Source organism: Bos taurus, chromosome 20, assembly GCF_002263795.3.
Source record: "Bos taurus isolate L1 Dominette 01449 registration number 42190680 breed Hereford chromosome 20, ARS-UCD2.0, whole genome shotgun sequence".
Taxonomy (NCBI): Eukaryota; Metazoa; Chordata; class Mammalia; order Artiodactyla; family Bovidae; genus Bos; species Bos taurus.
This window is the reverse complement of record NC_037347.1, coordinates 35,876,351-35,899,480: the sequence shown is the minus strand read 5'-3', so window position 1 is coordinate 35,899,480 and position 23,130 is coordinate 35,876,351. Positions and strand designations below refer to the sequence as shown.

Here is a 23,130-nt window from a genome sequence, read left to right as displayed (position 1 = left end):
CTGGGGAACCAACGTCCAAATATGATAATCAGTGGTGAGGACCAGGGTTCTAAAAGGAGGTGGTGAGAGGCCGTCAGATTCAGGATCTGTTCTAGAGATGGGGGACCTTACAAGCCATTATAGGCAGGGCAGGGTGGTCATTAAAAACAGACAGGTTCTGAATTGCAGCTTCTGTACCTACTGTGTAACCTGAACCACTCTATGCTTCAGTTTCCCCATCGGTAAAGTGGGGATGATAACCGTATCTTTCTTTTAAGTCTGTTGTGAAGATTAAATTGTAAATGTATGCAAATCACTTGGAATAGTGCCAACGACATATAAGTGCTATAAGTGTATTTTGTATATTATGTAAGGTGAAAAGGGAAGTCAAAAATGACTACTATATTTGGTGGGAAAATAACACTGGATGGATAGTGCATGCTCAGTCACTCAGTCATGTGTGATTCTTTGTGACCCCATGGACTGCAGCCTGCCAGGCTCCTCCATCCATGGGACTTTCCAGGCAAGAACTCTGGAGTGCGTGCAATGTTCTACTCCAGGGAATCTTTCCAGCCCAGGGATCGAACCCATGTCTCCTGCACTGGCAGGCAAATTCTCTACCACTGAGCCACCTCAAGTCCCTGGATGGATGTGCTGTGCTTAGTTGCTCAGTCGTGTCTGACTCTTCATGACCCCATGACTGTAGCCTGCCAGGCTCCCCTGTCCATGGGGATTTTCCAAGCAAGAATACTGAAGTGGGTTACCATGTCCTACTCCAGGGGAACTCCCCGACCCAGGGATTGAACCCAGGTCTCCCACACTGAAGGGAGATTCTTTACCAACTGAGCTACCTAGGAAGCCTAAGAATACTGGAGTGGGTAGCCTATCACTTCTCCAGGGAATCTTCCCAACCCAGGAATTGAACTGGGGTCTCCTGTATTACAGGTGGATTCTTTACCAGCTGAAATACCAGGGAAGCCCTCTTGGATGGACAGTGGTACCATTTAAGTTCTCTCTGCCTGCATGAAGATGGAGGCAGTGATTCATGGAGCCGGAGCTCAAGGATTCCAAGATCTGTTACAGAAGTCAACTTTGACATGCTCCTATGCCCCACTCCTAACAGAAGTGTCCTCCCTGCAGAACATCAAAGAAATGTTGAGGACACAGAGCACTAATAAAGACATGGCTGTCAGAGGAAAGCCTTTCACAACTGACCCTGATGCATCCTCTGAGTAATGATGTTCCCATCCACTGTTACTGAATGAAACTTGCCAGCCAACAAGTCCTCAAAGTGTGCTGAAAATTCCTTGTCAGACCTAATATTACCTCATTTGTATATTGGGATGGACAACTAAGGATCATAAAACATATAAGCAAAGACTAAATCATTAATGAGAAATTCAGGATAAAAAATATCGCCAAAAGGAAAATAAAAATTACTCCCAGAGGAAATACAGATAATATGAGAAACAGGAAAACTAAACACACATACACACACAAAACAAACAGAAAACCACCTCTAACCAGTATTCTCTATGTAGGCATGGCACAGTCATAAAAACAAGAGGAGGATGCAATAGAAAAGGAATAATCAGAAACAAAAATAGCTCTTACACATTACATACACTGGCTGATATTAAAAGACTTCTAATGAAAGATAAAACATTGAGTGATCTTTCAGAATAAACAAGACAGAAAAATGTGAGAAGAGATATGAGCAACAGGAAATTGGGGGGAAAAAACACAGTGATTGAACATCTGAAAAACTGGAGCCTACTAACGAGAGAATTCAAGAAACACATTTCTCAGTGAAAGCAACTGACAAGATGCCGCCTGTTAACTGCTGAGCACTGTCACACAGAGTCTTAACCAAACAAATACGAGGGACAAGCATACAATTCAAGAGTTCGCCATTAGTTTCTGGGTGAATAACTTCCTAATCAATCACAGGGTTGCTGAGTTTACTTATTAGAATGAAAATGTATTCATGGAATGTCTAAAATGCCAATTGCTAAAGTTAGGTGGCGTGTACAGGAATAGCTGAATAAAGAGACCCAACATGACCATACCATGACTAAAACAATCACAACTCATATTCACAGAGTGTCTATACATTATCTTGAAATAAAACAATCCCTCACTACAAGATTACATTTGTTCTAGAAAAGAGGAGAGTGTCCCATGAAGTGGCAGGTGGGGGATGGAGGCGGCTGAGGACAGCTCTGGATGGGGGTGCTGTGGACTTAAGACTTTCATCCTGGCTCCGTTACTAATGATGGCGTGACTAAGTGCAAATCACTTAATCCCTCCTGGCTTCAGCCTCAACCAGGGTGCATGGAAGCAAGCTCTGCCCAGGGTCTCCATGAGAGATTCCCCTCCTGGCTTCAGCCTCAACCAGGGTGCATGGAGGCAAGCTCTGCCCAGGGTCTCCATGAGAGATTCCCCTCCTGGCTTCAGCCTCAACCAGGGTGCATGGAGGCAAGCTCTGCCCAGGGTCTCCGTGAGAGGTTCCCCAAGTCAGGAGGGGACACTCCGCTCCTGTGAGCTGGCACAAGCACACTGTGCCAACAGTCCCATTAGGGACTCCGCTGAGCAGGTCTGAGAGTGTCAGGGTTGGGGTGCTCAGGAACAGAAGAATCAAAGTCACTGTCACCAAGGCTGGCTTAACTGAAAATAGCCAAGATGATAAAAAGGACTTTCTTGTTACAACATTTACACAGAAAACCTTGAGTAAGACATTTAGGCCATACAGTATCAATATGCTCATAAAGTATCTGACTTCTCTACCAAAGGGACTAACTGGAGGCTGGAGCAACACATGAACAGAGCTTTCCAGTGAACAGGAAAATGAGGACACAGGAAACTTGTCTCGACTCCCTCCTGACAGATACACTGTCAGAACTTACTGTTTTCCACCAATGCCTTATTCCTTAGAGGAAAGCATACCTTTTATTGAATTTCAGGAGCTAATTTTCAAAACTAGGCAAGCTGTCTCTTGACACATAGAAGAACACAAATGTAAATGCCAAAGGGGTAAGAGGGAAGAAATCACACAGGCAGGTGCCAACTAGAGCCCTGTGTCCTTGCATGGGGGAGAGCCACCTGCTTGAAAAGTGGCAGCTATGGGACTTGTTTTGCCAGATTTTCTTCTTTTTAAAGAGTAGGTAGAAATCTGGGATTTTACATGACATACTCAAATTTTTAAGCATAAGCAGCTCATTCATATTTTTCAAACATCCTAAAGGCCAAACAGTGGACTCGTCAGAAAAGGCCCTGATGCTAGGAAAGATTGAGGGCAGCAGGAGAAGGGGGCGACAGAAGATGAGATGGCTAGATGGCATCACCAACTCAATGCACATAGGTTTGAGCAAACTGGGAGAAGTGAAGGACAGGGAAGCCTGGAGTGCTGCAGTCCATGGGGTTGCAAAGAGTCGGATACAACTTACTGACTGAACAATAATGAAAGGCCAAACGAGCTATGTCTTTGGGCTGTCCAAGGGCTACCAGAGTGTCTCTTGAGTGATGTAATTACCTTAAAGGATCCCAAAATGTCAATAAATCCTTCTGTTTAGGAAAACTGATCACACAGAATCAATTTATAAAACTGCTGACCTAAAAAAAAAAAAAACCAGATCTATCCTTTGCTTGTTTGTTTCCTTGTCTTTGAATATATTGGCCCTGAGTGTATATCCTGAGACCCGGGGTGCAGAGCTCGGCCCCTCCCACGAAAGCTCCGCACAGGTGCTGTTTTCATTCTCCTAGGCTCTGAGAGCTCTGCCTCCAGGATGTGTGAGGTCCCAGATCTTTCTGCTGAGGACAGTTAAGAGAAAAAAATGGAGAAAAGCAAAGATAAAGGCAAAAGGGCACCAGGAACTGCAGTCCTGGTAAACTCTGTTTAGTTGTGACAGCTTTTTTTGTTTTCTTTTCAGGGGGTGAAGGGGAGACAGGAGGGCAGAGAGGGGGTGGGGATGTGACAGAGAGTGACTGAGTGCATTTGGCTGATGCAAGTCTATCCTGCCCTGAGACAGCTGCTTAGGTGGGGGGAGGTGAGTAAAAACCCAAAGCATCTTTACCCTGAGCCCCTATCCTTGTCATCACAGTGAGATAAGTCCCCTGTCATTAACTCATCAAGCATGAGACACTTAAAGGAGAAAGCCGCTTAACCGTAAGACAGCGAAACACATGTGCAGGCAGGTGGCTGAGTCTGCAGGAGAGGCGGTGTCTGCATGGTCACCCCGAGCAAGGGAAACTGGGTGGAAAGCAGTGTCCTACTGCTGGCTCCCATCCTCCCAATGTCTCTTTTCTTACTGTTATCTATTAGGGAAGATAAAAATCATTAAAAAAAAAAAAACCCTCTGATCATCATCCACTTTCCTAATTCCACTTCTCACTTGTACCCCCTACTCACAAGGTCTCAAGTTCCTCAAGCTCAGCCCTCTGGAGAAGGCTCCCCAGGAACACAAACTGCAGGTAGGTAGACTCTACTGTATTAGTAAAGTCAAGTGCAGGGATTTAAGTAAAACGAGATGCACCCATGGGAAACCCCAATCTGGCTGAACTGGGAAGGGGGGAGCAGTGAGGAGAGGAAAACACAGACTTCTCAACACTGAGAGCTTAGAGGCCGTGTTCCAAAAGCTGACTGAAAATTATTTCCACACTTGAATTCTATACTCAAATACTAACTGAGAGAATAAAATACATTTTAGAAAGACATACCAGATCTCAGAAGATACTTCTTCCTTGCGACCGTTCTTTGGAGGCTATTAGAGGATGCTGTCTATTGTTGTTTAGTCACTAAGTCGTGTCTGACTCTTTGCCACCCTATGGATTGCAGCCCATCAGGCTCGTCTGTCTATGGCATTCTCCAGGCAAGAATACTGGAGTGGGTTGCCATTCCCCTCCACAGGGGAATCTTCCCCTCCCAGGGATCGAACCAATGTCTCCTGCATTAGCAGGTGAATTTACCCTCTGATCTCTTTCCAGGTCACACTAAGATGGACTGCGTTCCCCTAGCTGCCCAGACCCCTTCATGACGCTGTCTATTTGTGCGTTTTCCCTTCTGCCTGGTGTTCCCTCTGTACTCCTCTCTGCCACCCTCTGCTCAGTTCACCTGGGAGCCTCCTGCTGGGCAGCAGGATGAGCTCACCATCACCTCCGTGACCCCTCCCAGGATTCCCTGAAGGCCTGCTGCTCCTTCTTCTGCTTCCATGACACCGTGATTCCATCTCTACGACAGGGGCTGCACAAACTCTGGCCTCTGGGCCACACAGGACCCACCTTGGCTTTCAGAAATAAAGTTTCACTATACAGAGCCAAGCCCATTTGTGTACACAGCGCCCATCACATCACATCACTGCACTGGGACTGAACGGCTCCCACAGAGATGCGTGGCCAAGCCTAAAATAATGACCACCTGGCCCCTTCTAGAAAGTCTGCTGACCCCTTCTGTAATTCTTCCCACAGACTACAAGCTCCCTGAGAGAAAACACTGTCTCTCTCTTCACTGTAAGCCACGGCCCCCTACTCCCGCCTTGGCAGAGCACACTGCCGGCACTGAGCAGACACTCAAAATTCCAGCCGGCCGACTGGTGAAGGAACACCAAGGGGTGCATGAACACGTGTACGTCTGCACACTATGCTCCGGCTGCTGGCTCCATACTAACTCATGTACTACCAACACTGGGGACATAAGCTGGAGCTGTAGTTCCCACACCGTGCACTCAGGTGCCCCAAGAACTGGGGTATGACGTTATAGTTTAAATTTTCGGAGGTAACAAAGTGACATCTATCCAACACTGTGAGGACCTTCAGTTCAGTGTAGTTCGGTCTGAACACTTGGTCATGCCACAGTCCTCTCAATGGCATCCTATCTTTGTAGAGCCGGAGGGAAGGCTTGTTGGATGCTGTGATGAAGCTTAAGCACCACCCAAAGATCAATGGAGAGGCGTGGAAACGAGGCTGGCAGTGCCCAATCTATTCCCAAGTTTTGAGAAGTTATGGAGTACACAGCAGATTCATACACATGACTTTTAAAGAATAAAAATATTATTTCTTTTAGGTTGATATGCGTAATTTTTTCAAACTGCTACTTCAAGTGTCAGGTCATACACACTTGCTAAGTTGTCAGGACCTACCAAATTCATAAAAAGAACTGTAAGGTATTTCTTTTGACCTGGGGGCACTATAAAAACATCAGTGTAACACTAAGGACACTATAGACCAAGAAAATTTGGAATTTGCATTACAGGACAGCTGAAGTGCTCAGGAAATTCCAGTATCTTATTTTAGCCTGCCTTCTGCGTGCGGGATGATATGCATTATCCCGGATGATATTCATCCCGATGCTGAAATTCAAGCTTTGCTATGTTGTATACGAATCTAGCTGCTGTTTTTCTGAATTTCCTAGGAATTTTTTATACACTCTCATCCTGATGTTTCGTTTCTTTGGATCCTGACATTCCGGTCACTTTTGGTCATCTTCATTCTAGCAAGAACTTACCTGTTAATTCAACAGCCTGTTCCTTATCAACTTCAGCACAACAAATTTGAGCATGTCGTTCCAGTGCCTAAAATGCTTTGAAGGTTCCCACTGCTCCAGCATCAGGCAGGGCCTTGTTCTGCCTGGCAGAATGAACCTCCACACTTCCATAGGCCTCAGGTCTCCTCCCAAACCGTGACTCTAGGGAATGGCCCCTTCCACCCACCGACATTCTCCACACCCCAGCGCTTACCAAGCTTCAGAGGCCCCTGGAAGCTCCACCCCACTGAAGAGAGACATTCATCCACTCAAATCTCACCTCAGCTCAGCCGTAACAGGAGTGACTTCAACAGCCTTCACGAAATGTCAACGAGCATCTATCAGACAAATAAACTTGTTCTCCCCTGAAACACTCTACTACTGCAGTAAAGAAACAACCCGAAGAACATTCCTTCTTGTTCAAAAACATGTCAAGAGATCTTCAACATGCAAGAAAGCATGATACTAGCTCACCTTCAGAAAGAACCAGGAGCAGCCCCATTTCCCAGTCCACGCTTGCCCACACTCTTGCTGTATCAAGGGTTCTCTCTTCTTTTTTAAAAAATTTTAATCTCTTCCAACTCTTAGCCAAAAATCTCATTTCCTTGCTTATGTAATCACAATACATTTTCCTATGTTTTCTGGTGATTTACAATGCTTTATTTGCAAACTGCTTGTTCTATGTTTTGCCTCTCTTTTTAATTAGGCATTATTCCTTACTGCTCAATTAGAAAGAAATATCGCAATATGCACATTAACTGTGTTATATACATTGCAAATATATATCCCAGTTTGCTTTCTTACTTTTCAGTGAAGTTTCTGTTTGACTTTCAGACTTCTCAATTCTGTTCTTTATAGTTTTTGATTGTAAACTTCTTTCTCATGCAAAGATTCTATAAATCATCACCTTTGAGAAGTCTGTGAAATATCTAATCTTTGTCACTGTCTTCAAGTACAATTAAGACTTTTAACATTTTAGACTTGAATCCATATGAAATTAACTGTGGTGAACAGTAAGGGCCAGGAACCCAGCTGTCCCCTCTCCCCATCGAGGTTACTACTTGTCCCAATGCTGGTTATTAAATAACACAATCCTTCCTCCACTGACTTGAGATGCAATTAGGAATCCATTCCTTCTCAACTTCCTTCGTGGAACTCCTTTAACCCACTGCTCCTTCATCACACATCCTTTCACTGACGAGCATACTCTATTCTTGTGGCTTTAACCATCACTCATAACTAATGTGCTAATGGTAAAGAACCCACCTGCCCGTGCAGGAGACGTGAGAGATGTGGGTTCTATTCTTGGGTCAGGAAGATCCCCTGAAGGAGGGCATAACAACCCACTCCAGTATTCTTGCCTGGGAAATGCCATGGACAGAAGGAGCTTGGCGGGCTATGGTCCACAGGGTGGCAGAGGTGGACACAACCGAAGCACCCTGGCATGACATGGCATAACTAACGACTTTTAAATAGGTATTTCCAGAATTGTTATCTTCCCAGTTACAGATTAAGCATCGACTGGACAACTTCTTCAGAGAAGGCAATGGCACCCCACTCCAGTACCCTTGCCTGGAAAATCCCATGGACGGAGGAGCCTGGTGGGCTGCAGTCCATGGGGTCGCTAAGTCAGACACGACTGAGCGACTTCACTTTCGCTTTTCACTTTCATGCATTGGAGAAGGAAATGGCAACCCACTCCAGTGTTCTTGCCTGGAGAATCCCAGGGACAGGGGAGCCTGGTGGGCTGCCGTCTACGGGGTCACACAGAGTCAGACACGACTGAAGCGACTTAGCAGCAGCAGCAGGACAACTTCTTACCTGCAGAAACCCATGCAAATGAGGTCTTTGAGGAATGACAAAATATTTTGATGTTACATACCCCCTTAGATATTTCACAGATTCCTCAAAAACTCCACATGTGCAGAATTAAACTCATTTCCCCTTCCAAACCTATCCCCCTGCCAAGCCCTATTCCCATGCACAGCAGCAGCCTCTCCTGGGTCACACTCAACTTCTCCCCACTCCTTCCACCTATTCACCAGTTCTACCTCCAAAACATGCCTTGACTCTTTGCCCTAGAACCTACCCCTATTTCCACCCCCACTGCTCTGGCAGGCCCTCATCAGAATCTCTGCCACAGGTCACCCACATCACTACCTGACTAATCCCATGGTCTTGGGCAGGGACTTCCCACAGTCCATCTTCCACAGTGTATCACCTAGCTCTGAACAGCATGACCATCTAAGTTTCATCATTCATCCAAACTTTAGGCTGAATGCCTGGAGGCTGTCACATCTACCGCCCTTCTACTCCTGTCCCTGGGGCATCTCTGCTTCCTGGCTCTTTCCAAGACACTGATGGTCTCCTGACGTTCCTGCTGTATCATGTCGCATTTCTACTTTGGTCATTTATCACATCGTACCAGTATCTCAAAGAGTATTCTTGCCCTCCTTCCCACCCCCATTAAAAGCTACCTAAGAGCAGAGATTCATCTGAACAACACTCCTGCATCCAAGAGAGCTTTATATGCAATACACGCTTTATTTAGTGGACTGAACAAATCCACCCAAATGGCATCTTGGGTAAAGACTTACAATATTTTGATGATACCCAATTATTTCTTTACTTTCTGAAGAGAAAGCTGAATACTATGCTTTTGAATGGATCCATCTGCTATAGATAAATTTATGAATTAAAAAAACAATATTGGCTCATACTGCTAGAGGATTTTTTAAAAAACAGATGAAATAAAACTATCCTTAAAGCTCTTTCTAAACTCTAAAATGAAAAAATTGATAATTATATCATAGTTTTGAGCTGGTGAAATGGTGGATTTAGCTGAGTCAACCTTAATATGTAATTCATAACCACTATTTTTCAGATATCATGCATTGTTTATGTATTATTTATAATAGGCAAGGCACTGTTTTAAGTTCTTCAAATCCAAAAGTGGATTTAATCCCCATAACAACATTATGGAGGTCGTATCATGATTGTCCTTCTTTGTATAACAAGAAAAATGAGGCACAGAGAGGTTTTTGACATTTGCTCAAGGTCACACAGCTAGTCAGGAGCGGAACTTGGATTTAGATCCAGGTCTGATTACAAATCTCATGTCTAGACCATTACACTAAATGTGGAGCAGAAGTCACAGAAGTGGGGCAGTGGGTCCAGGGCTCCAGTCCCCATTCCACTCACTAGGCAGCAGGCATGGGGCCTTGGACAAAGCCCTTCATATCTCTAAAATCACACAGCTATGACCCAGGGCCCTACAGTGTTTTGCTCATGGGATACCTTCCCTGTCCCATCTGTGAACTGGGAGATCTAGAATGTGAACAGCAATGCTGCTCCCCAACCCTGGACAGCTGAGCGCTGTTCCTGGTGGAAATACCCCTCACTCTACCAAGCCCTTCCAACCATCACAGCAGGCCAAAGGTCGGGCAACACAGCAAACAGTTACCATCTTACTATTCTCCTTCCAGCTCAAAGTACATTTCCAATTGGTCAGCTACGCCTCAGCAGGGGCTGAGACATACCACAAGGGCCAGCCTGACGAAGGGGGTGATGATGGCCCCGAGTGCAGTGAGGATGGGAAAGCTGTGGTGGGCAGCCCCCAGTCAGCACCTTACTTCCACATTACCACCAGGCAGGAGAGTCTGGTGGAGTCACAGATCTTCAAGGTTTTCACAAAGAGGCAGAAATGCAGGGGTTTTGGTGTCCACCCCCCCTTTAATGTGAAATCTTTATTTTTAAATGTTGGCAACTAATTCCTTCTTCAAAAATCAGTAGGTAAGCCAAACAAAACACATTTGCAGGCCAACTACAATTCTTAAGGCACCAGTTAGCAACCTGTTTCAGAATGCATCAGCATGAAAAAAATTCTTGTCTTGCTGTGGAATAACCCTAAAATATATACTGAAGACATATATTTCAGGGCACAGATATTGACCAAAATGTACCTACATGTTTTCTTAACATTCTTCAGAGTTGGAATTTGAAGACTCCCTTCTCCAAAAGAATTCAAGTACCTTTTCAATTGGTTGTATTCTTTAATTCCAGATCTTAATATCCTAGGCATCATTTTAGAATACGAATGCTTATCAAAAAAACAAATGAAGACTGAAATAAAACCTTGAGCATCTGACCAGGGTTATAAGGTCTTCTAAGCATGAGGAAGCACAGCACTTACCTAACGTTACACTTGAGTCTTCTACATAAGGTGGAACACAGCATGACAAACAGATCCTGAAATAATTGGCATTTGTCAAAACTATCCTGGAAAGGGGCATTCAATCAGGACAGCAGATACTATCGGCCAGAGACACCTAAGCTTGACGTTGATCCTGGCTAAGATTACAAAACGCATTAGGCAAGGAGCCCTAATTCAATGCAATCCAGCCCTACCTAACCCCTTACTTGATGAGACCAATGAGTTGGAAAAGCCAGTGTCAGAATCGGACACAAAGGGTTTGGCTCTGAAAAGACCTTTCCTGATATCTGAAAGGTGTTTATGAGCAAGACGGAGGGATACAGGTTGTATATAAAGAGGGATGAGGGCTCTTTCCCAACATGATCAATCCTACCCAAGGGGTGCTAATTAATCTATGCTGCCAAGCTAGATGAAGATTATGGAAAGATGTGGCAGAGTTCTGTTTTCCTTGACATTTTCATTAATGAAATGGAAGATGATACAGGAATCATATTCATCAAATTTGTGGACCAAAAATTGGGCAAAATAACAAATATACTGGATGCAATAATGAAGATTCTTATAATTAATTTAACAAACTAATTCAATAAGATAAATTTAGCATTAATAATTTCAGGGTCTCAAATACAATGATGGTGATGACAACAGTAACACATAAAAATTGTACATTTTGGAGGAGATGTGACTTAACAGCAACATGTGGAAAAAACAAAACCAAAACACCACTGGTTGATGAAGTGGGCCAATAATGTAATAGAAATGCCAAAATAACAAGAAGAGGGACAACTCTACCATCTGCTTATTTTATCATAATGTCTGAAATCTTGTCCTCTTGTGGTATTAAAATTGAGGGATTTATTTTTAGTCTAAAAAAATAAGTAGATAAACTAACATTAAAGTATTATTAATATAAAACATAAGCTATTACTGTTATCTTTATTACTGTCCAAATTATTATAAATTCTTACTTCAATATAAACCATACTCTAAGTATTCATAGCTTTTCTCTTCACGGATGCAATCTACTCCCTATTTTTCCCCCAGCTTTACTGGGATATAATTTGACAAACAAAACTGTATGGATGTGAAGTACACAATGTGATGATTCGATATGTATATGTGTACAATGTGAAATGATTACCACAACCAAGCTCATGTCACCTCAGAGCAGTCTTCTCTTCTGGGTGTAGCAAAAATGCTTAGGATTTACTCTCGTAACAAATTTCAGGTATACAAGGCTATGGTTTTTCCTGTGGTCATGTATGGATGTGAGAGTTGGACTGTGAGGAAGGCTGAGTGCCGAAAAATTGATGCTTTTGAACTGTGGTGTTGGAGAAGACTCTTGAGAGTCCCTCGGACTGCAAGGAGATACAACCAGTCCATTCTGAAGGAGATCAGCCCTGGGATTTCTTTGGAAGGAATGATGCTAAAGCTGAAACTCCAGTACTTTGGCCACTTTATGCGAAGAGTTGACTCATTGGAAAAGACTCTGATGCTGGGAGGGATTGGCGGCAGGAGGAGAAGGGGACAACAGAGGATGAGATGGCTGGATGGCATCACTGACTCAATGGACGTGAGTCTGGGTGAACTCCAGGAGTTGGTGATGGACAGGGAGGCCTGGCGTGCTGCGATTCATGGGGTGGCAAAGAGTCGGACATGACTGAGCGACTGATCTGATCTGATCTGATACTGTACAGTAGTATTAACTATCAATTCCCAGACTTCATCCTATAACTGAAAGTTTTTGCCTTTTCACCAACACCTTTAGCTTAAGTAGAGACCTCCTCACTTCCACTTCACCTACTCCGTTTTCTAACCACCCACACTGAGGATCACTTGAGCTTTTAAACTTGTAAGGGTAAGGCATCAGCAGATTAAACACACTGAGCGCCTTCACTGACGAGCAAACTCTGGGAGAGAGTGAAGGACAGGGAAACCTGGCGTGCTGCACTCCCTGGGGTCGCCAAGAGTCAGACACGACTTAGTCACTGAATAGAAGTTTAAGAGAAGGGTGTGATGGATTGAGCCTGGGGAGAACAGAGTCATTACTGCTGCACTTTTCATTATTAGGAAACACTGCCTCAACATTATTAGGAAAATAAAGACAAATTTCTAGGGCCAGGCCTGGCTGGGGCCCTGTTGGGGCATCTTCCCTTTGGTCTACATTCCTGCCAGGTTGCTGGATTCCTGGATTCCAGGTTGATGGATTCCCAGGCCTCCCTGACACAACCTGGAGTCACCCTCTGAACCACTGGTCTCACATCCCTGAAATCTCCCCTGGCTCTCCCTGGCCTATGGAGAAGGTGCCAGCTGTCATCATGGCAGGAGGCTCTCTGCTGTTCCAAGCTAACTTCAGGCCTTTGCCCGCAATGGCCCTATATTCAAGTTCCAACAAAAGCACCAGGCTCTGCTGTCCTCTGTGTCATTGAACACCTTACCCTCTACCCAGAATGTCTTTCCCACTCCACTCTTCCTTATCCACTTAACAAACACCAACTTGTCCTTCAAAACTCAGCTCACACTACTCCTGATCCAACCCTCCTCAGTGTCTTTCCTTATGGATTCCCCAAACTGAGACAAATTTCAGTTGCCAAGCATCCAGTGTTGTCTGCCATGCAGCAGAATTAAGAAGAAAGTAAAAATATCAAATATTTCTTATGGCTTTTATCAAAAGCATAAAGACAAAAGGCAGATCACACCCACTCAGCAACATCTGTGACCTCTTCTGTCGCTGTAAGCATTAGAGTTTGATCCCAGCAATGCAGCCCATGGAATGAGTGAGTACAGCAATCAAAACTTTGACGATTTGTGAACTGAAAAGTTCCAAAACACAGTTGTAATTTATTGAAGCTGGCATTTGAGAAAGCAGTGAGTTGGCTAAACTCTACACCCAGCCAACAGAGCCAACAGTCTAATGTCTACAGGTCAACACAGCTTTGTTGCTCTCCATTTACTATTACATATTCAGTATATCTCAAGACAGGTAAAGAGTATTTGTGACAAGGGAACCCCCCACCCGAATAAAAACAAGAAAGCCAATCGCTGGTTCCAGCAGAGGCCAGGAGAGCAGAGTGGGCCATGGAAAGCAGAGGCATAGATGGAAAAAAACTGTGAGATAAAGAAGGAATAAAATGTCAGCTTTGCGAGTGGCGCCAATCTGTGACATGACTTCTACATGCATTCTCCACAGGAATAAGAAAAAAGTGATTTATGATACCATCTTATCTTACTAGGCTATATGAGAAAAATAAAATGCAAGGTCAGTATTTTGTCATAAAGGTCCTGAGACATTTTTCATGAACACTGAGGGTTTATTTTATATCAAAATATTTACAGCTGCTACCAACTTTAAAAGAACTGTCTCGACTCAAAAAACAAATTACAAAATTAATGTATTTTGATATAACTGTCAAATGGTAACCTCACTTTAAACCGCCGGTTTTATTGCCTCATCCTCAGTGAGACCATGTGCTAGAATTTTTCAAATGGTATATCTATGGATATCCATCCATCCTAAATTCATGAGTAGGAACCTATTTCAGTAATTTTACATAAAATAATCTCAAAAAGGCATGTCCTTCACAGAAGATACACAGTAGCAATTTTAAGACTGTTAGCCCAGGATATTCTAACAGATGTGTAACACAAGTCATCACTAAATCATCAGAGACTGTCAAGGTGAAATAACCCAGTCAGCACCTCATGTACCTGGTGGATCAAGCAGGAGGCCATGGCTGTGTTCACTGAAAAGTAACATCACAACACAGTTTCTTTCAAAATTGCAGGAGAGGAAATGAGGCCCACTTGACTGTCAGCCGTGGTAACACAGGTTTACTGAGTAGGTATGCCTCCTGGCCTTGGACTGCCCTGGTCACTTTCCATGGCATCCAAGTAGTGAGGGCGTGTCTGCCCTGGGCACTGCTGCCTATTTGATGCCTACCCACTGACTGGGAGGAAAAAGCCCTCAACAGTTGCTGAATGAATGAATCACATTTCATTTTAAAAACTCTATGAGTAAAAGGGATTGGACCCTGACATTCAAGAACTTATCATACAGGATTGTTAAAGTCGATAATAAAAGGGGAAAAAAAAGCTTTTGACTCAAAATAAAATCTCTTGGCAATGGAAAGCACTGCAGTTTTAAAGTAAATAATAACTCAACAAAGTATTTCCCAGTGACCGGAAGCAATGAAATATTTCATCAGAATGCCTTAAAATGCTTCTTACAAGAGTTGATATAAGTTATTCTGCTTAGAAATCTGTCTTAATAGGAATACTGGCCTTAACCATAACAGAATTGTGAAGCCAAGGTAGCATTTACCTAACACATACTAGCTGTGGGCACCATGAGCTGGATATTATTATTCCCTTTTACAGGTAAGAAATCAGACACAGAAAGTGCTCAAGTTCATACAACCAGTAGATCAAAAAGGGAATCTGTTCTCATTCCCTTCACTACAAAATATGCTTTAAATGTTGGATATCCAGGAAACCAAAAATGGTTGTTGTTTAGTCGTTAAGTCTTGTCTGACTCTTTGGCGACCCTATGGACTGTAGCCCGCTAGACTCTAAAAATAGTAGTCACCTGTACTTTCAACACAAAACACAAAGCATTTGGTGTATAGTCTCCCCGGCATTTTCCTACATAACAGGTAGAAAACTGAGGCTCTGATTCGCTTGCTTGAGCTCTCTCTCTGCCTCTTTCTCCAAGACCAAAAAAACCACTCCTAGATCAAGTTTCACATACTGTTTTGCAAGTTTGCTTTTTCAGTTTACAAACTCAGAATATCTTTCTACATCAATAAATACTTCCCTACCTCAGTGTCAATGAAGAAAGGGTTTTCCATTATAGGTGTATGTCACAATTTATGTAATCAATATCCCTATTATTGAGCGTTTAAGTTGCTTCTAGTTTATAACTAACATAAACAAAGCTGCAAAAATCATTTTTGCAAATTAGAGGTTGGGTTTTTTGGTGTACTTTTCATGGAGGTCACCAGAATTTGGAGATGAGGTTTTTTCCTAATTTGGGAGAGAACTCCCCTGCCCAATTTCGAGATACCCCACGACGTGGGCTTCCCATCAAGGGAAGAATCACTGTGCCAGGAGAAAGCGGCGGACAGGAACACGGGGCCCACATGCCTATGTAGGCGAGAACCACTGCTATAGATTGGTCTCCATACACAGGCTTTATTTTTTTTTCCCTTAGTTTAAATTCCTAGTGGTGGAAATGCCTGACTAAGGGACATGGCACATTTTTGAGGCTTTCGATGAGTAATGCAAAATTACCCTCCTGGAAAGTTGTAACAATTGAAAATACCCACCAGCAGCATTCGAAAGTGACAATCCCCCAAACCTAATAGTTAGCAAGATTTGTTTTTGAACAGTCAAATCTCTATACGGCTCTAAGTTTTAAAAACAGTGAAACTATTGATAAAACATATCGAGAAAAATAGCAAACAATGTGGAAAATAAATGTTGGATTTTACAGTATACATGTTTTCAAATACAAAATACAAAACTTTGACAGCAGATCCCAGCAGAATGAACAGAATGAATGGTAAAAAAAATCTAGTGACACTGGGCTCTGAAAAGTGCCAAGCTAGTAGGACTCCACATCTTTGTCTGCCCACCTGGTTAATATCAGGCTTCACTGTTGGGCTCTAATAGTAACATGCTCTAATGTTTACAAGAAAAGAAACTCACAATTACTGCATATTCTCTCAAATTTTATAAGTACTATCTTATAGTTAAGGTGCAATCTTAAGTTCTCAAAATTCCTACATATTCACTTAGTCAATAAATATCTGAATGTCTACTGTGGGCTGGGTACTGTTCTATGGAGACACAGCTGTGAACCCCACGGATCCCCTGCTGTTCCAGAGTGGAGCACAGAGCCCTGCCTGCAGTTAGGAATTAGCAAATCATAGTTACAATGCCAGTCTGGAACTACTGGATTCTTAGGCAAATGAAAACACCTCTGCGGCTTGGTTTCTTTAGTAGTAAACTTACAGTTGACCAGAAGATCCAAGGCCCTTTCTGGCTCTTAAATTCTGTACCTTCTTTGGTTTTGTTTGAATGCTTAAGCTCCTACTGCTGTCAGTACTCTGCATTTTAAGCTATATATAGGACTACATATAGTCCTTCCTTAGAAATCCGAACCAGGCTCTCAGTCCCTTCCTCCCAAATTTTACATCTAGAGTAAAACTCTGGTGATCCAGGTAACTTCAAGGGATAATACAGGATCAGGTTTCACTCAGATGAAGATTTATGCTCCCAATTTAACTGTTTCTCTGAAAAGGATCCTAAAACGTTCTTGTGTCCTTCGCTTTTGCACTGCACTATAAATACTACATCGTGAAACGTGAAACAGGAGACAGTGGTGTGGCGGCTGGTCTCCAGGCCTGTGGCTGGGAAGGCTGGCACCCAGCTTTAAGGTGGCGTGCTGGCAGCTGCAGCACTGGGGTTGTGGTGGTGGAGTCTCACCTCGCTCCAGCTTACTCTCACCCCCAAGTCACAGGCACATTCTGTCTACAGAATGTCTGCAACTCACGGCCCCTCCAGCATTTCTAACGGGAGAAATGGGGGCATGCCTTCTGCCACCACTTGATATTTTCTACCACATGCTCCCACCACCACCATTTCAACTGTCCTCCAATCCAGGGTCTCCTTGGAGAAGCCTGTTTCTGCGAGCTGTGAGAGGAAGGCAAGGGGCCTCAGTATCCCAAGTCACCCTTAGAGAAGAACCACACACTTTCTATAAGCATTAGCACCTTTCTGTAGTCTTTCAGGATACTACCACTTAATAATATAGGTGCAGATTCTCAGCTTTGGGTATGTGATTTCAAGTCTTCCTCTGTACCTGCCCTACAAACCAGAAGAATGTGTAGAGGCAAGGTTTTCTCACATTTCTGCAAAAGTACGTGAAAAACTCACCTACTAAAAAGGTTTTCTTCAACTTCCAACATAAAAGCATAAAACAGTAACTGATATACACAACGTCTGCCCGCAGAAGCAAACAGGAGCAGCCAGGACGGTAAGAATGTATGTGTTGTCAGTTGTGGACAATGTAAAGTCAACCTCAAGTCCTGCATCTCTAAAGTCCACAAAGGAAATGTAAAGGTGACTGCACTTTGACTCGAGCACCTAGGCCTGTACGTGTTCCAGTGACCTATAAAACAGATGCTTACGGGCGTCTGTTAGTTTGCCTGAAGGGTTTTTGCTGCAAGGAGACTGACAAAAGACAAAAGGAACTTGATTTAAGATTTCAGAGTCACAGAATCCATCCTTCACATAGCATGTGCCCAGAGCTTATGAGAGAATGCTGGAAGATACAATTATCTTACATGGGAGCAGCTTATTGGGTTCAGGTATCAACCAAATAGAACAGGAAATAAAAATATCAAATCCCCTCATTCTGCAAGATCCCAGCTCCTGATGTTGGACAGGACCTCAAAAGTCACAGTTAAGAAAAAGACAACAGATTCTAATTAGGCGCCTACAACAATTGCTTGGCACAACACTCAATTCCCAAGATTTCAATTAATCTAAAGGAACATATATTTAGAATGACAAACAGATTAGAAGTTGGGAAGAGGAAATACCACAGTTCCTGATACTCCCTAAAATAGAACAGGCACACATTCTTCCTGTGAGAATAAAAGTACCTGCATAAAGCACATATATTTTATGGGCTCATTAGTCTGTAATCTGCCCCCAAAGAATTCAAACATTCACTATACTAAAAAAGGCCTCTCTGAAATTTTTACACTTAAGCAAAGGGCTAATACACTGAAATCAAAGATGGAACTTCTGTTTCAAGTACTCAGAAATCACTATAATGTCCTGGAAAATTAGGCACATTTTTAAGGCTTCATAATTTAATTTCAGGGAACAGAAACAAAATGCAACTCACTTAAAGCAACAATCTGAGAAGATGCTTTAACAGTGGGATGGATCTGGTAATGTCAAGGGCCACAGCCAAGATAGAGAAAACTCAGCTCAAAGACTCCCAAATCTAAGTATTTTGAGAAAAACCAGACAAGATTATTTTTTAAACTGATTATTAGTTAATTCTCTAAATATTCACAGCACATTATGACCCAGGCTAAGCAATGAAGCAGCAGCAGATCCACAACTGCCCTCCTGGAGCTTCCAGCAGGTGGAGGAACCCCACCATCCAAGGTCTCCCTCCCACGTCATTGAACCTTCCTTGCCATTTGCAAATGCCCAGGACACCTATCCCAGCACCTGCTCTCTCCAGCCACTTTTTGATCAGAAACTCCAGCCACACTGGCGGCCGTCTGTTCCTCTGGTGTGCGAGGCTCGGTCCTACCGCCTGGCCTTTGCACAAGCCATGCCCTCTGCGTATGTCATGCCCTCTGCCTGAGCCACCACTCCTCCAGATCTCCAAGAACACACTCAACCCTCAGTTTAAATTTCTTCACCTCAGAGAGGCTTCCAGAGCTGCTCAGTCTAAAACAGCAGCCCCACCCTGCCTCTCTTTATCCCAGCAACCCTATTTTATCACTTCTCCAGCATGTCTCACTCTGACCTTATTGTCTTTATTGCTTCTCTGGTTTTTATCCATCTCCCTCACTAAGAGGTGAACTCATTAGAATGGGGTCTCTGTCCTGTGCATTGCTACATTCTTAGTCTCTAGAAAGTTGCCTGGGATGTAACACATGCTCAGTAAATACTTATTTAAGAAGAGCAAATACAGCCAATATTAGCAGTTTTGTACAATGACAGGTACTAAATAACAAAGGAAAAACAAAACACCTTAAACATGAAAAGGTTTCCTTGGTCATTTAAAAAAAGGATTATTATAGTTTCTTACATTAGCTCTAAAAACACTTTCAAAAATAAGCATAATGGAAATATAAAGCTCAACACTGAATAATACTCAAATTTTATAATGTATTTGGCTCAACTGCTAGCTAGCATTAGTCTTACTTCTACAATTTATTGTTTTAAAAGCACTCTAAAAGACCTCAATTTTTAATTTAAAAGGCCCAAATATTTTCTAAAAGCATACTCCTCCTTAGGAGTAATGAGTAACCTTCTCCCAAAGTGTACAATCTATAAACATATTATAGCAACAGAGATACCAGTGATCATTTGCAGAAGGCAGGGGTGTCGGTGCCTAATGGCAAACAAGTTTTACGAAACACAACCTGCCTTTATCTCCAACCTAACCAAAGGTATGAGTCTCTTCTCTATGTTCAAAATATTTAAACTCCTAAGAATTTTTCTTACAGATTATTCTTAAAATTTTATATCTGTTCTTCTATTTCTTTTGTTGAGACAAAGAGCTAAGGTGTTAATCAAGGAATACCACCTTAGTAACTGGCCCTGGTGTCTCATGCTTCACCACAAAGACACCAGAGACCCTTATGGATCACTTTGAAATTATATAAAAGGAAAGAGTGTACACTGGAGAGAAGGGGCATTCATTTCCTGGAACATGATGCAAAGAAATAAGTTACCACTGCCTTTGGGAATAATTGAAATTCACTTAAAAACCTCAGAAACTAATGTTTTACAACAGTTCTATAGCAAAATAGTAGAAATACTACATATACCTCAATAAAGAAGAGGTTAAATAAATGATGGCTCATCGTTAATGGAGTACTCTGCAGCTGTTGGAGAATGAGACAGCTCTTAGGTACTGATGTAGAGACTGCCAAGATTTAGTACTGTGCCGGGAGGGAAGGGGAGGGCGGGGAGCTGGTGCAGAACAGAATATACAATGTGTCCTCAATTGTGGAAAGACAAATAAAAAGAACACATACAAAATGTTTATACTAGCATACGCTTTATCTGGAAAGATATACACAGGGTCCTGGGGAGAACAGGGTGCAGTGGGGGGTGGGGGGTGGGGAGAGGAGATACACTTTTCACTCCATAGCTTTTTATACATGCTGAATCTTCTAGAGGGTGCATAGGCAGCTGGTCCCACAAATAATGCTGATAAATTTTAATGTTATAATAATTTATATCATTGCCAACATATTATTGAACAATGACCATCAATAAGCGGAAGGTTTCAAAAATCACATAAGTTTGTTCTCTTTGACATCAAAGTTCCTGATCCTTATTTCCCAGAAAAGAATCCAAGTCACCAGCAATTAGAGAGGCGAGCTTGTGATCTCACCTATTACAAAGCAAATAAACCTCAATTCAATTCTTGGAAGGGAAATTTAAATCGAGCTTGTAACTACCTAATGAAGTCTCCAAATCAACAGTTTCCCCTTGGCTATAAAACAGAAAGTCAACCTATGAAACAAGTAAGAAGACAGTGTTTTTAAAAACATACTCTATACTTAGGTTTCCTTTCCCCTGCCAGGCTAAGACAAGGAACCCTCTGATATTAGTGAAATGTGATTTCAGATCTGTGGCAAAATCAGCATTTAAGGGAAGGGACAAGCATCATTTGCACTAAACAAATGCTTTCACTTTTCTAGGAAGGGGAATTTGCTTCAAATTTAATTTAGGAATCATTTTTGGACCCCTGACTAAATGATACTACTAAGTCACTTCATTTTACTCCAAGCAAATTTTTTTAAATTAAACACAAATCTGACACTGAAAACAAACAAATCAGAAGGCAAACTCTAAACTGAAACGTTTCTGTCAAAAAACGTATCTTAAATGAACACATTAAAAAATGCAGAGAAATTCATTTCCATACAAATGCTATTCAGTAGCAGCATATATGCTATATCAATATTTGAGTGCAATAACACACCATACAAAAAGGAGCTCAGAGGCACCCAACCGCAAATAAAACACCTCATATATTTTTGGTAGCCAAAGGTGGGGATGCAGAAGGTGGAGACCAGAATCACATTATTCAAGGTGTAAATTCAAAACATGTGAAGTGCAGAATTTTCTGTCGGTCAGAACTTATGATTCCAGCTCTGTCTTTTGAAACGATGCATTTAAAACTGGAATCTATTATGAAGCCTAAGTTTGATGGTCAACTCCTTAAACTCTGGATTCAATCAGTATAGCACCTTCGGATACAAGCACATAAAATAAAGGTAAATCAAATACAGCATGAATACAGAAGGGACAGCGAACTAGCTTTAATGAAGACATGAGGCACGGGGGTCACTTGGCTGATTACATCACTGAAGAAAAATAAAAATTAAAGCTCCTTCCCATCCCCCAGGTAGCCTGTGGCCTCAGAACTTACTGCCCTACGTGCGGCAGAAGTTCGCGGCCGGGGAGTCGGCGTCCTCCGGGAGCCCGGGTGGCCCAAGGGCGCGGAGAGCGGCGAGACCTGGTGCGCCCCATCCTCCGCCCGGGTCACTCCTCTCAGGCGCTCCCGGACCCCGGGGCCAAAGCCGGCCGGAGCGCTGCCCCCAGCCCCGCGCCGGCCGCCCGGCGCCGGCGACGATGCGCCCAGGGGACCCGGCTCCGGGGTCCGCGGCTCCCACTCCCCACGCCTCGCGCCGCGCCCACCCGCTCCCAGTACTCACGGGCCGCTTGCGCGCCGCTATCTAGCCATCCTCGGCCGCCGCCCGGGGGCTGCCCGGAGTTCGCAGTCGCCCGTGGGCTGGAGGCGTAGAGGAGGGGGGCCGGGCACCACCCGCCGCCTCCGCCGTCTCGCCTCCCCCAGTCCCAGAGCAGGGCTGCTGCAGGCGGCCGCGGACGAGGGGCGGCCCGCTGCCCTCCGCGAGCTCCGGGAGAAGCCGCCGCCGCCACAGACGCGCGGAGGCAACAGTAACGGCCACCACTACTGGCGAGACGCTCCAGCCCCGACTGCGGCGCGCGGGGGCGGTGCCTGCACGCCGCTCGGCGGGGGGCGCCGCTACCCGGGTCCCGGCCCCGCCCCCGGCCCCGCCCCGCGCACCCCCGCCGGAAGCCGCCCGCGCGCCCCCGCCGTCGCCCCTCGGCGGGGCCGCGCGCGTCCGGCGCTTTTCGCGGGGCCGCCCCCTGGAGCCGGAGGAGAGCGGCCGCGCGCGGGGCTCCAGCGCCGAGGATGGTGCTTCCGCGGAGAGTCCCGTCGCGAGGCCCATCTCGGAAGGTCACGGAAGAGTCGGGGAGAGGAGCGGCCTGGCCTGTGCAAATGGTCGGGAAGGCCGGCCTAGCGCGCGGCGGCCCTGCAAGGAGAGAGGCTCCCGAGACGCTGTCAAAGCGCATTGCAAACATTGCGTGGAGGAGAGGACGACCTGCGGCCGTGTTTTAGCTTCTTCTGTAAATACACTCGAAAACTAGCCTCTATGCTGGGGCGCGAATGGTTGGGGGCGGGCGGGAACGACACGGGGAGCGATTGCTTAGATTGTATGAATAACTTATAATGCTCCCTGGGCTGGGGCGCTGCCACTCCGGGCACTTTCCTCCTGCCCACGCAGGGCTCGCTCAGCCGGAGAGGGCCTGCGGGGGCATTCGGAGTCATCTAGTCTTGCCTCCA

At 44.3% G+C, this 23,130-nt stretch overlaps 1 protein-coding gene across 2 annotated transcripts in view; it reads right to left on the bottom strand.

Moving 5' to 3' along the window:
- LIFR (LIF receptor subunit alpha) overlaps positions 1 to 22,441 on the bottom strand; it is a 79,554-nt gene extending 57,113 nt beyond the window's left edge. The window contains exon 1 of one of the 2 annotated variants that reach the window (XM_024981350.2): positions 22,196 to 22,441. The gene's annotated coding sequence lies outside the window, so the exon portion shown is untranslated. Of the gene's footprint in view, positions 1 to 20,293; positions 22,096 to 22,195 lie in introns of those variants that run through there. The other variant, XM_059878766.1, reaches the window with a different exon arrangement.
- Positions 22,442 to 23,130: the final 689 nt, after the last annotated feature.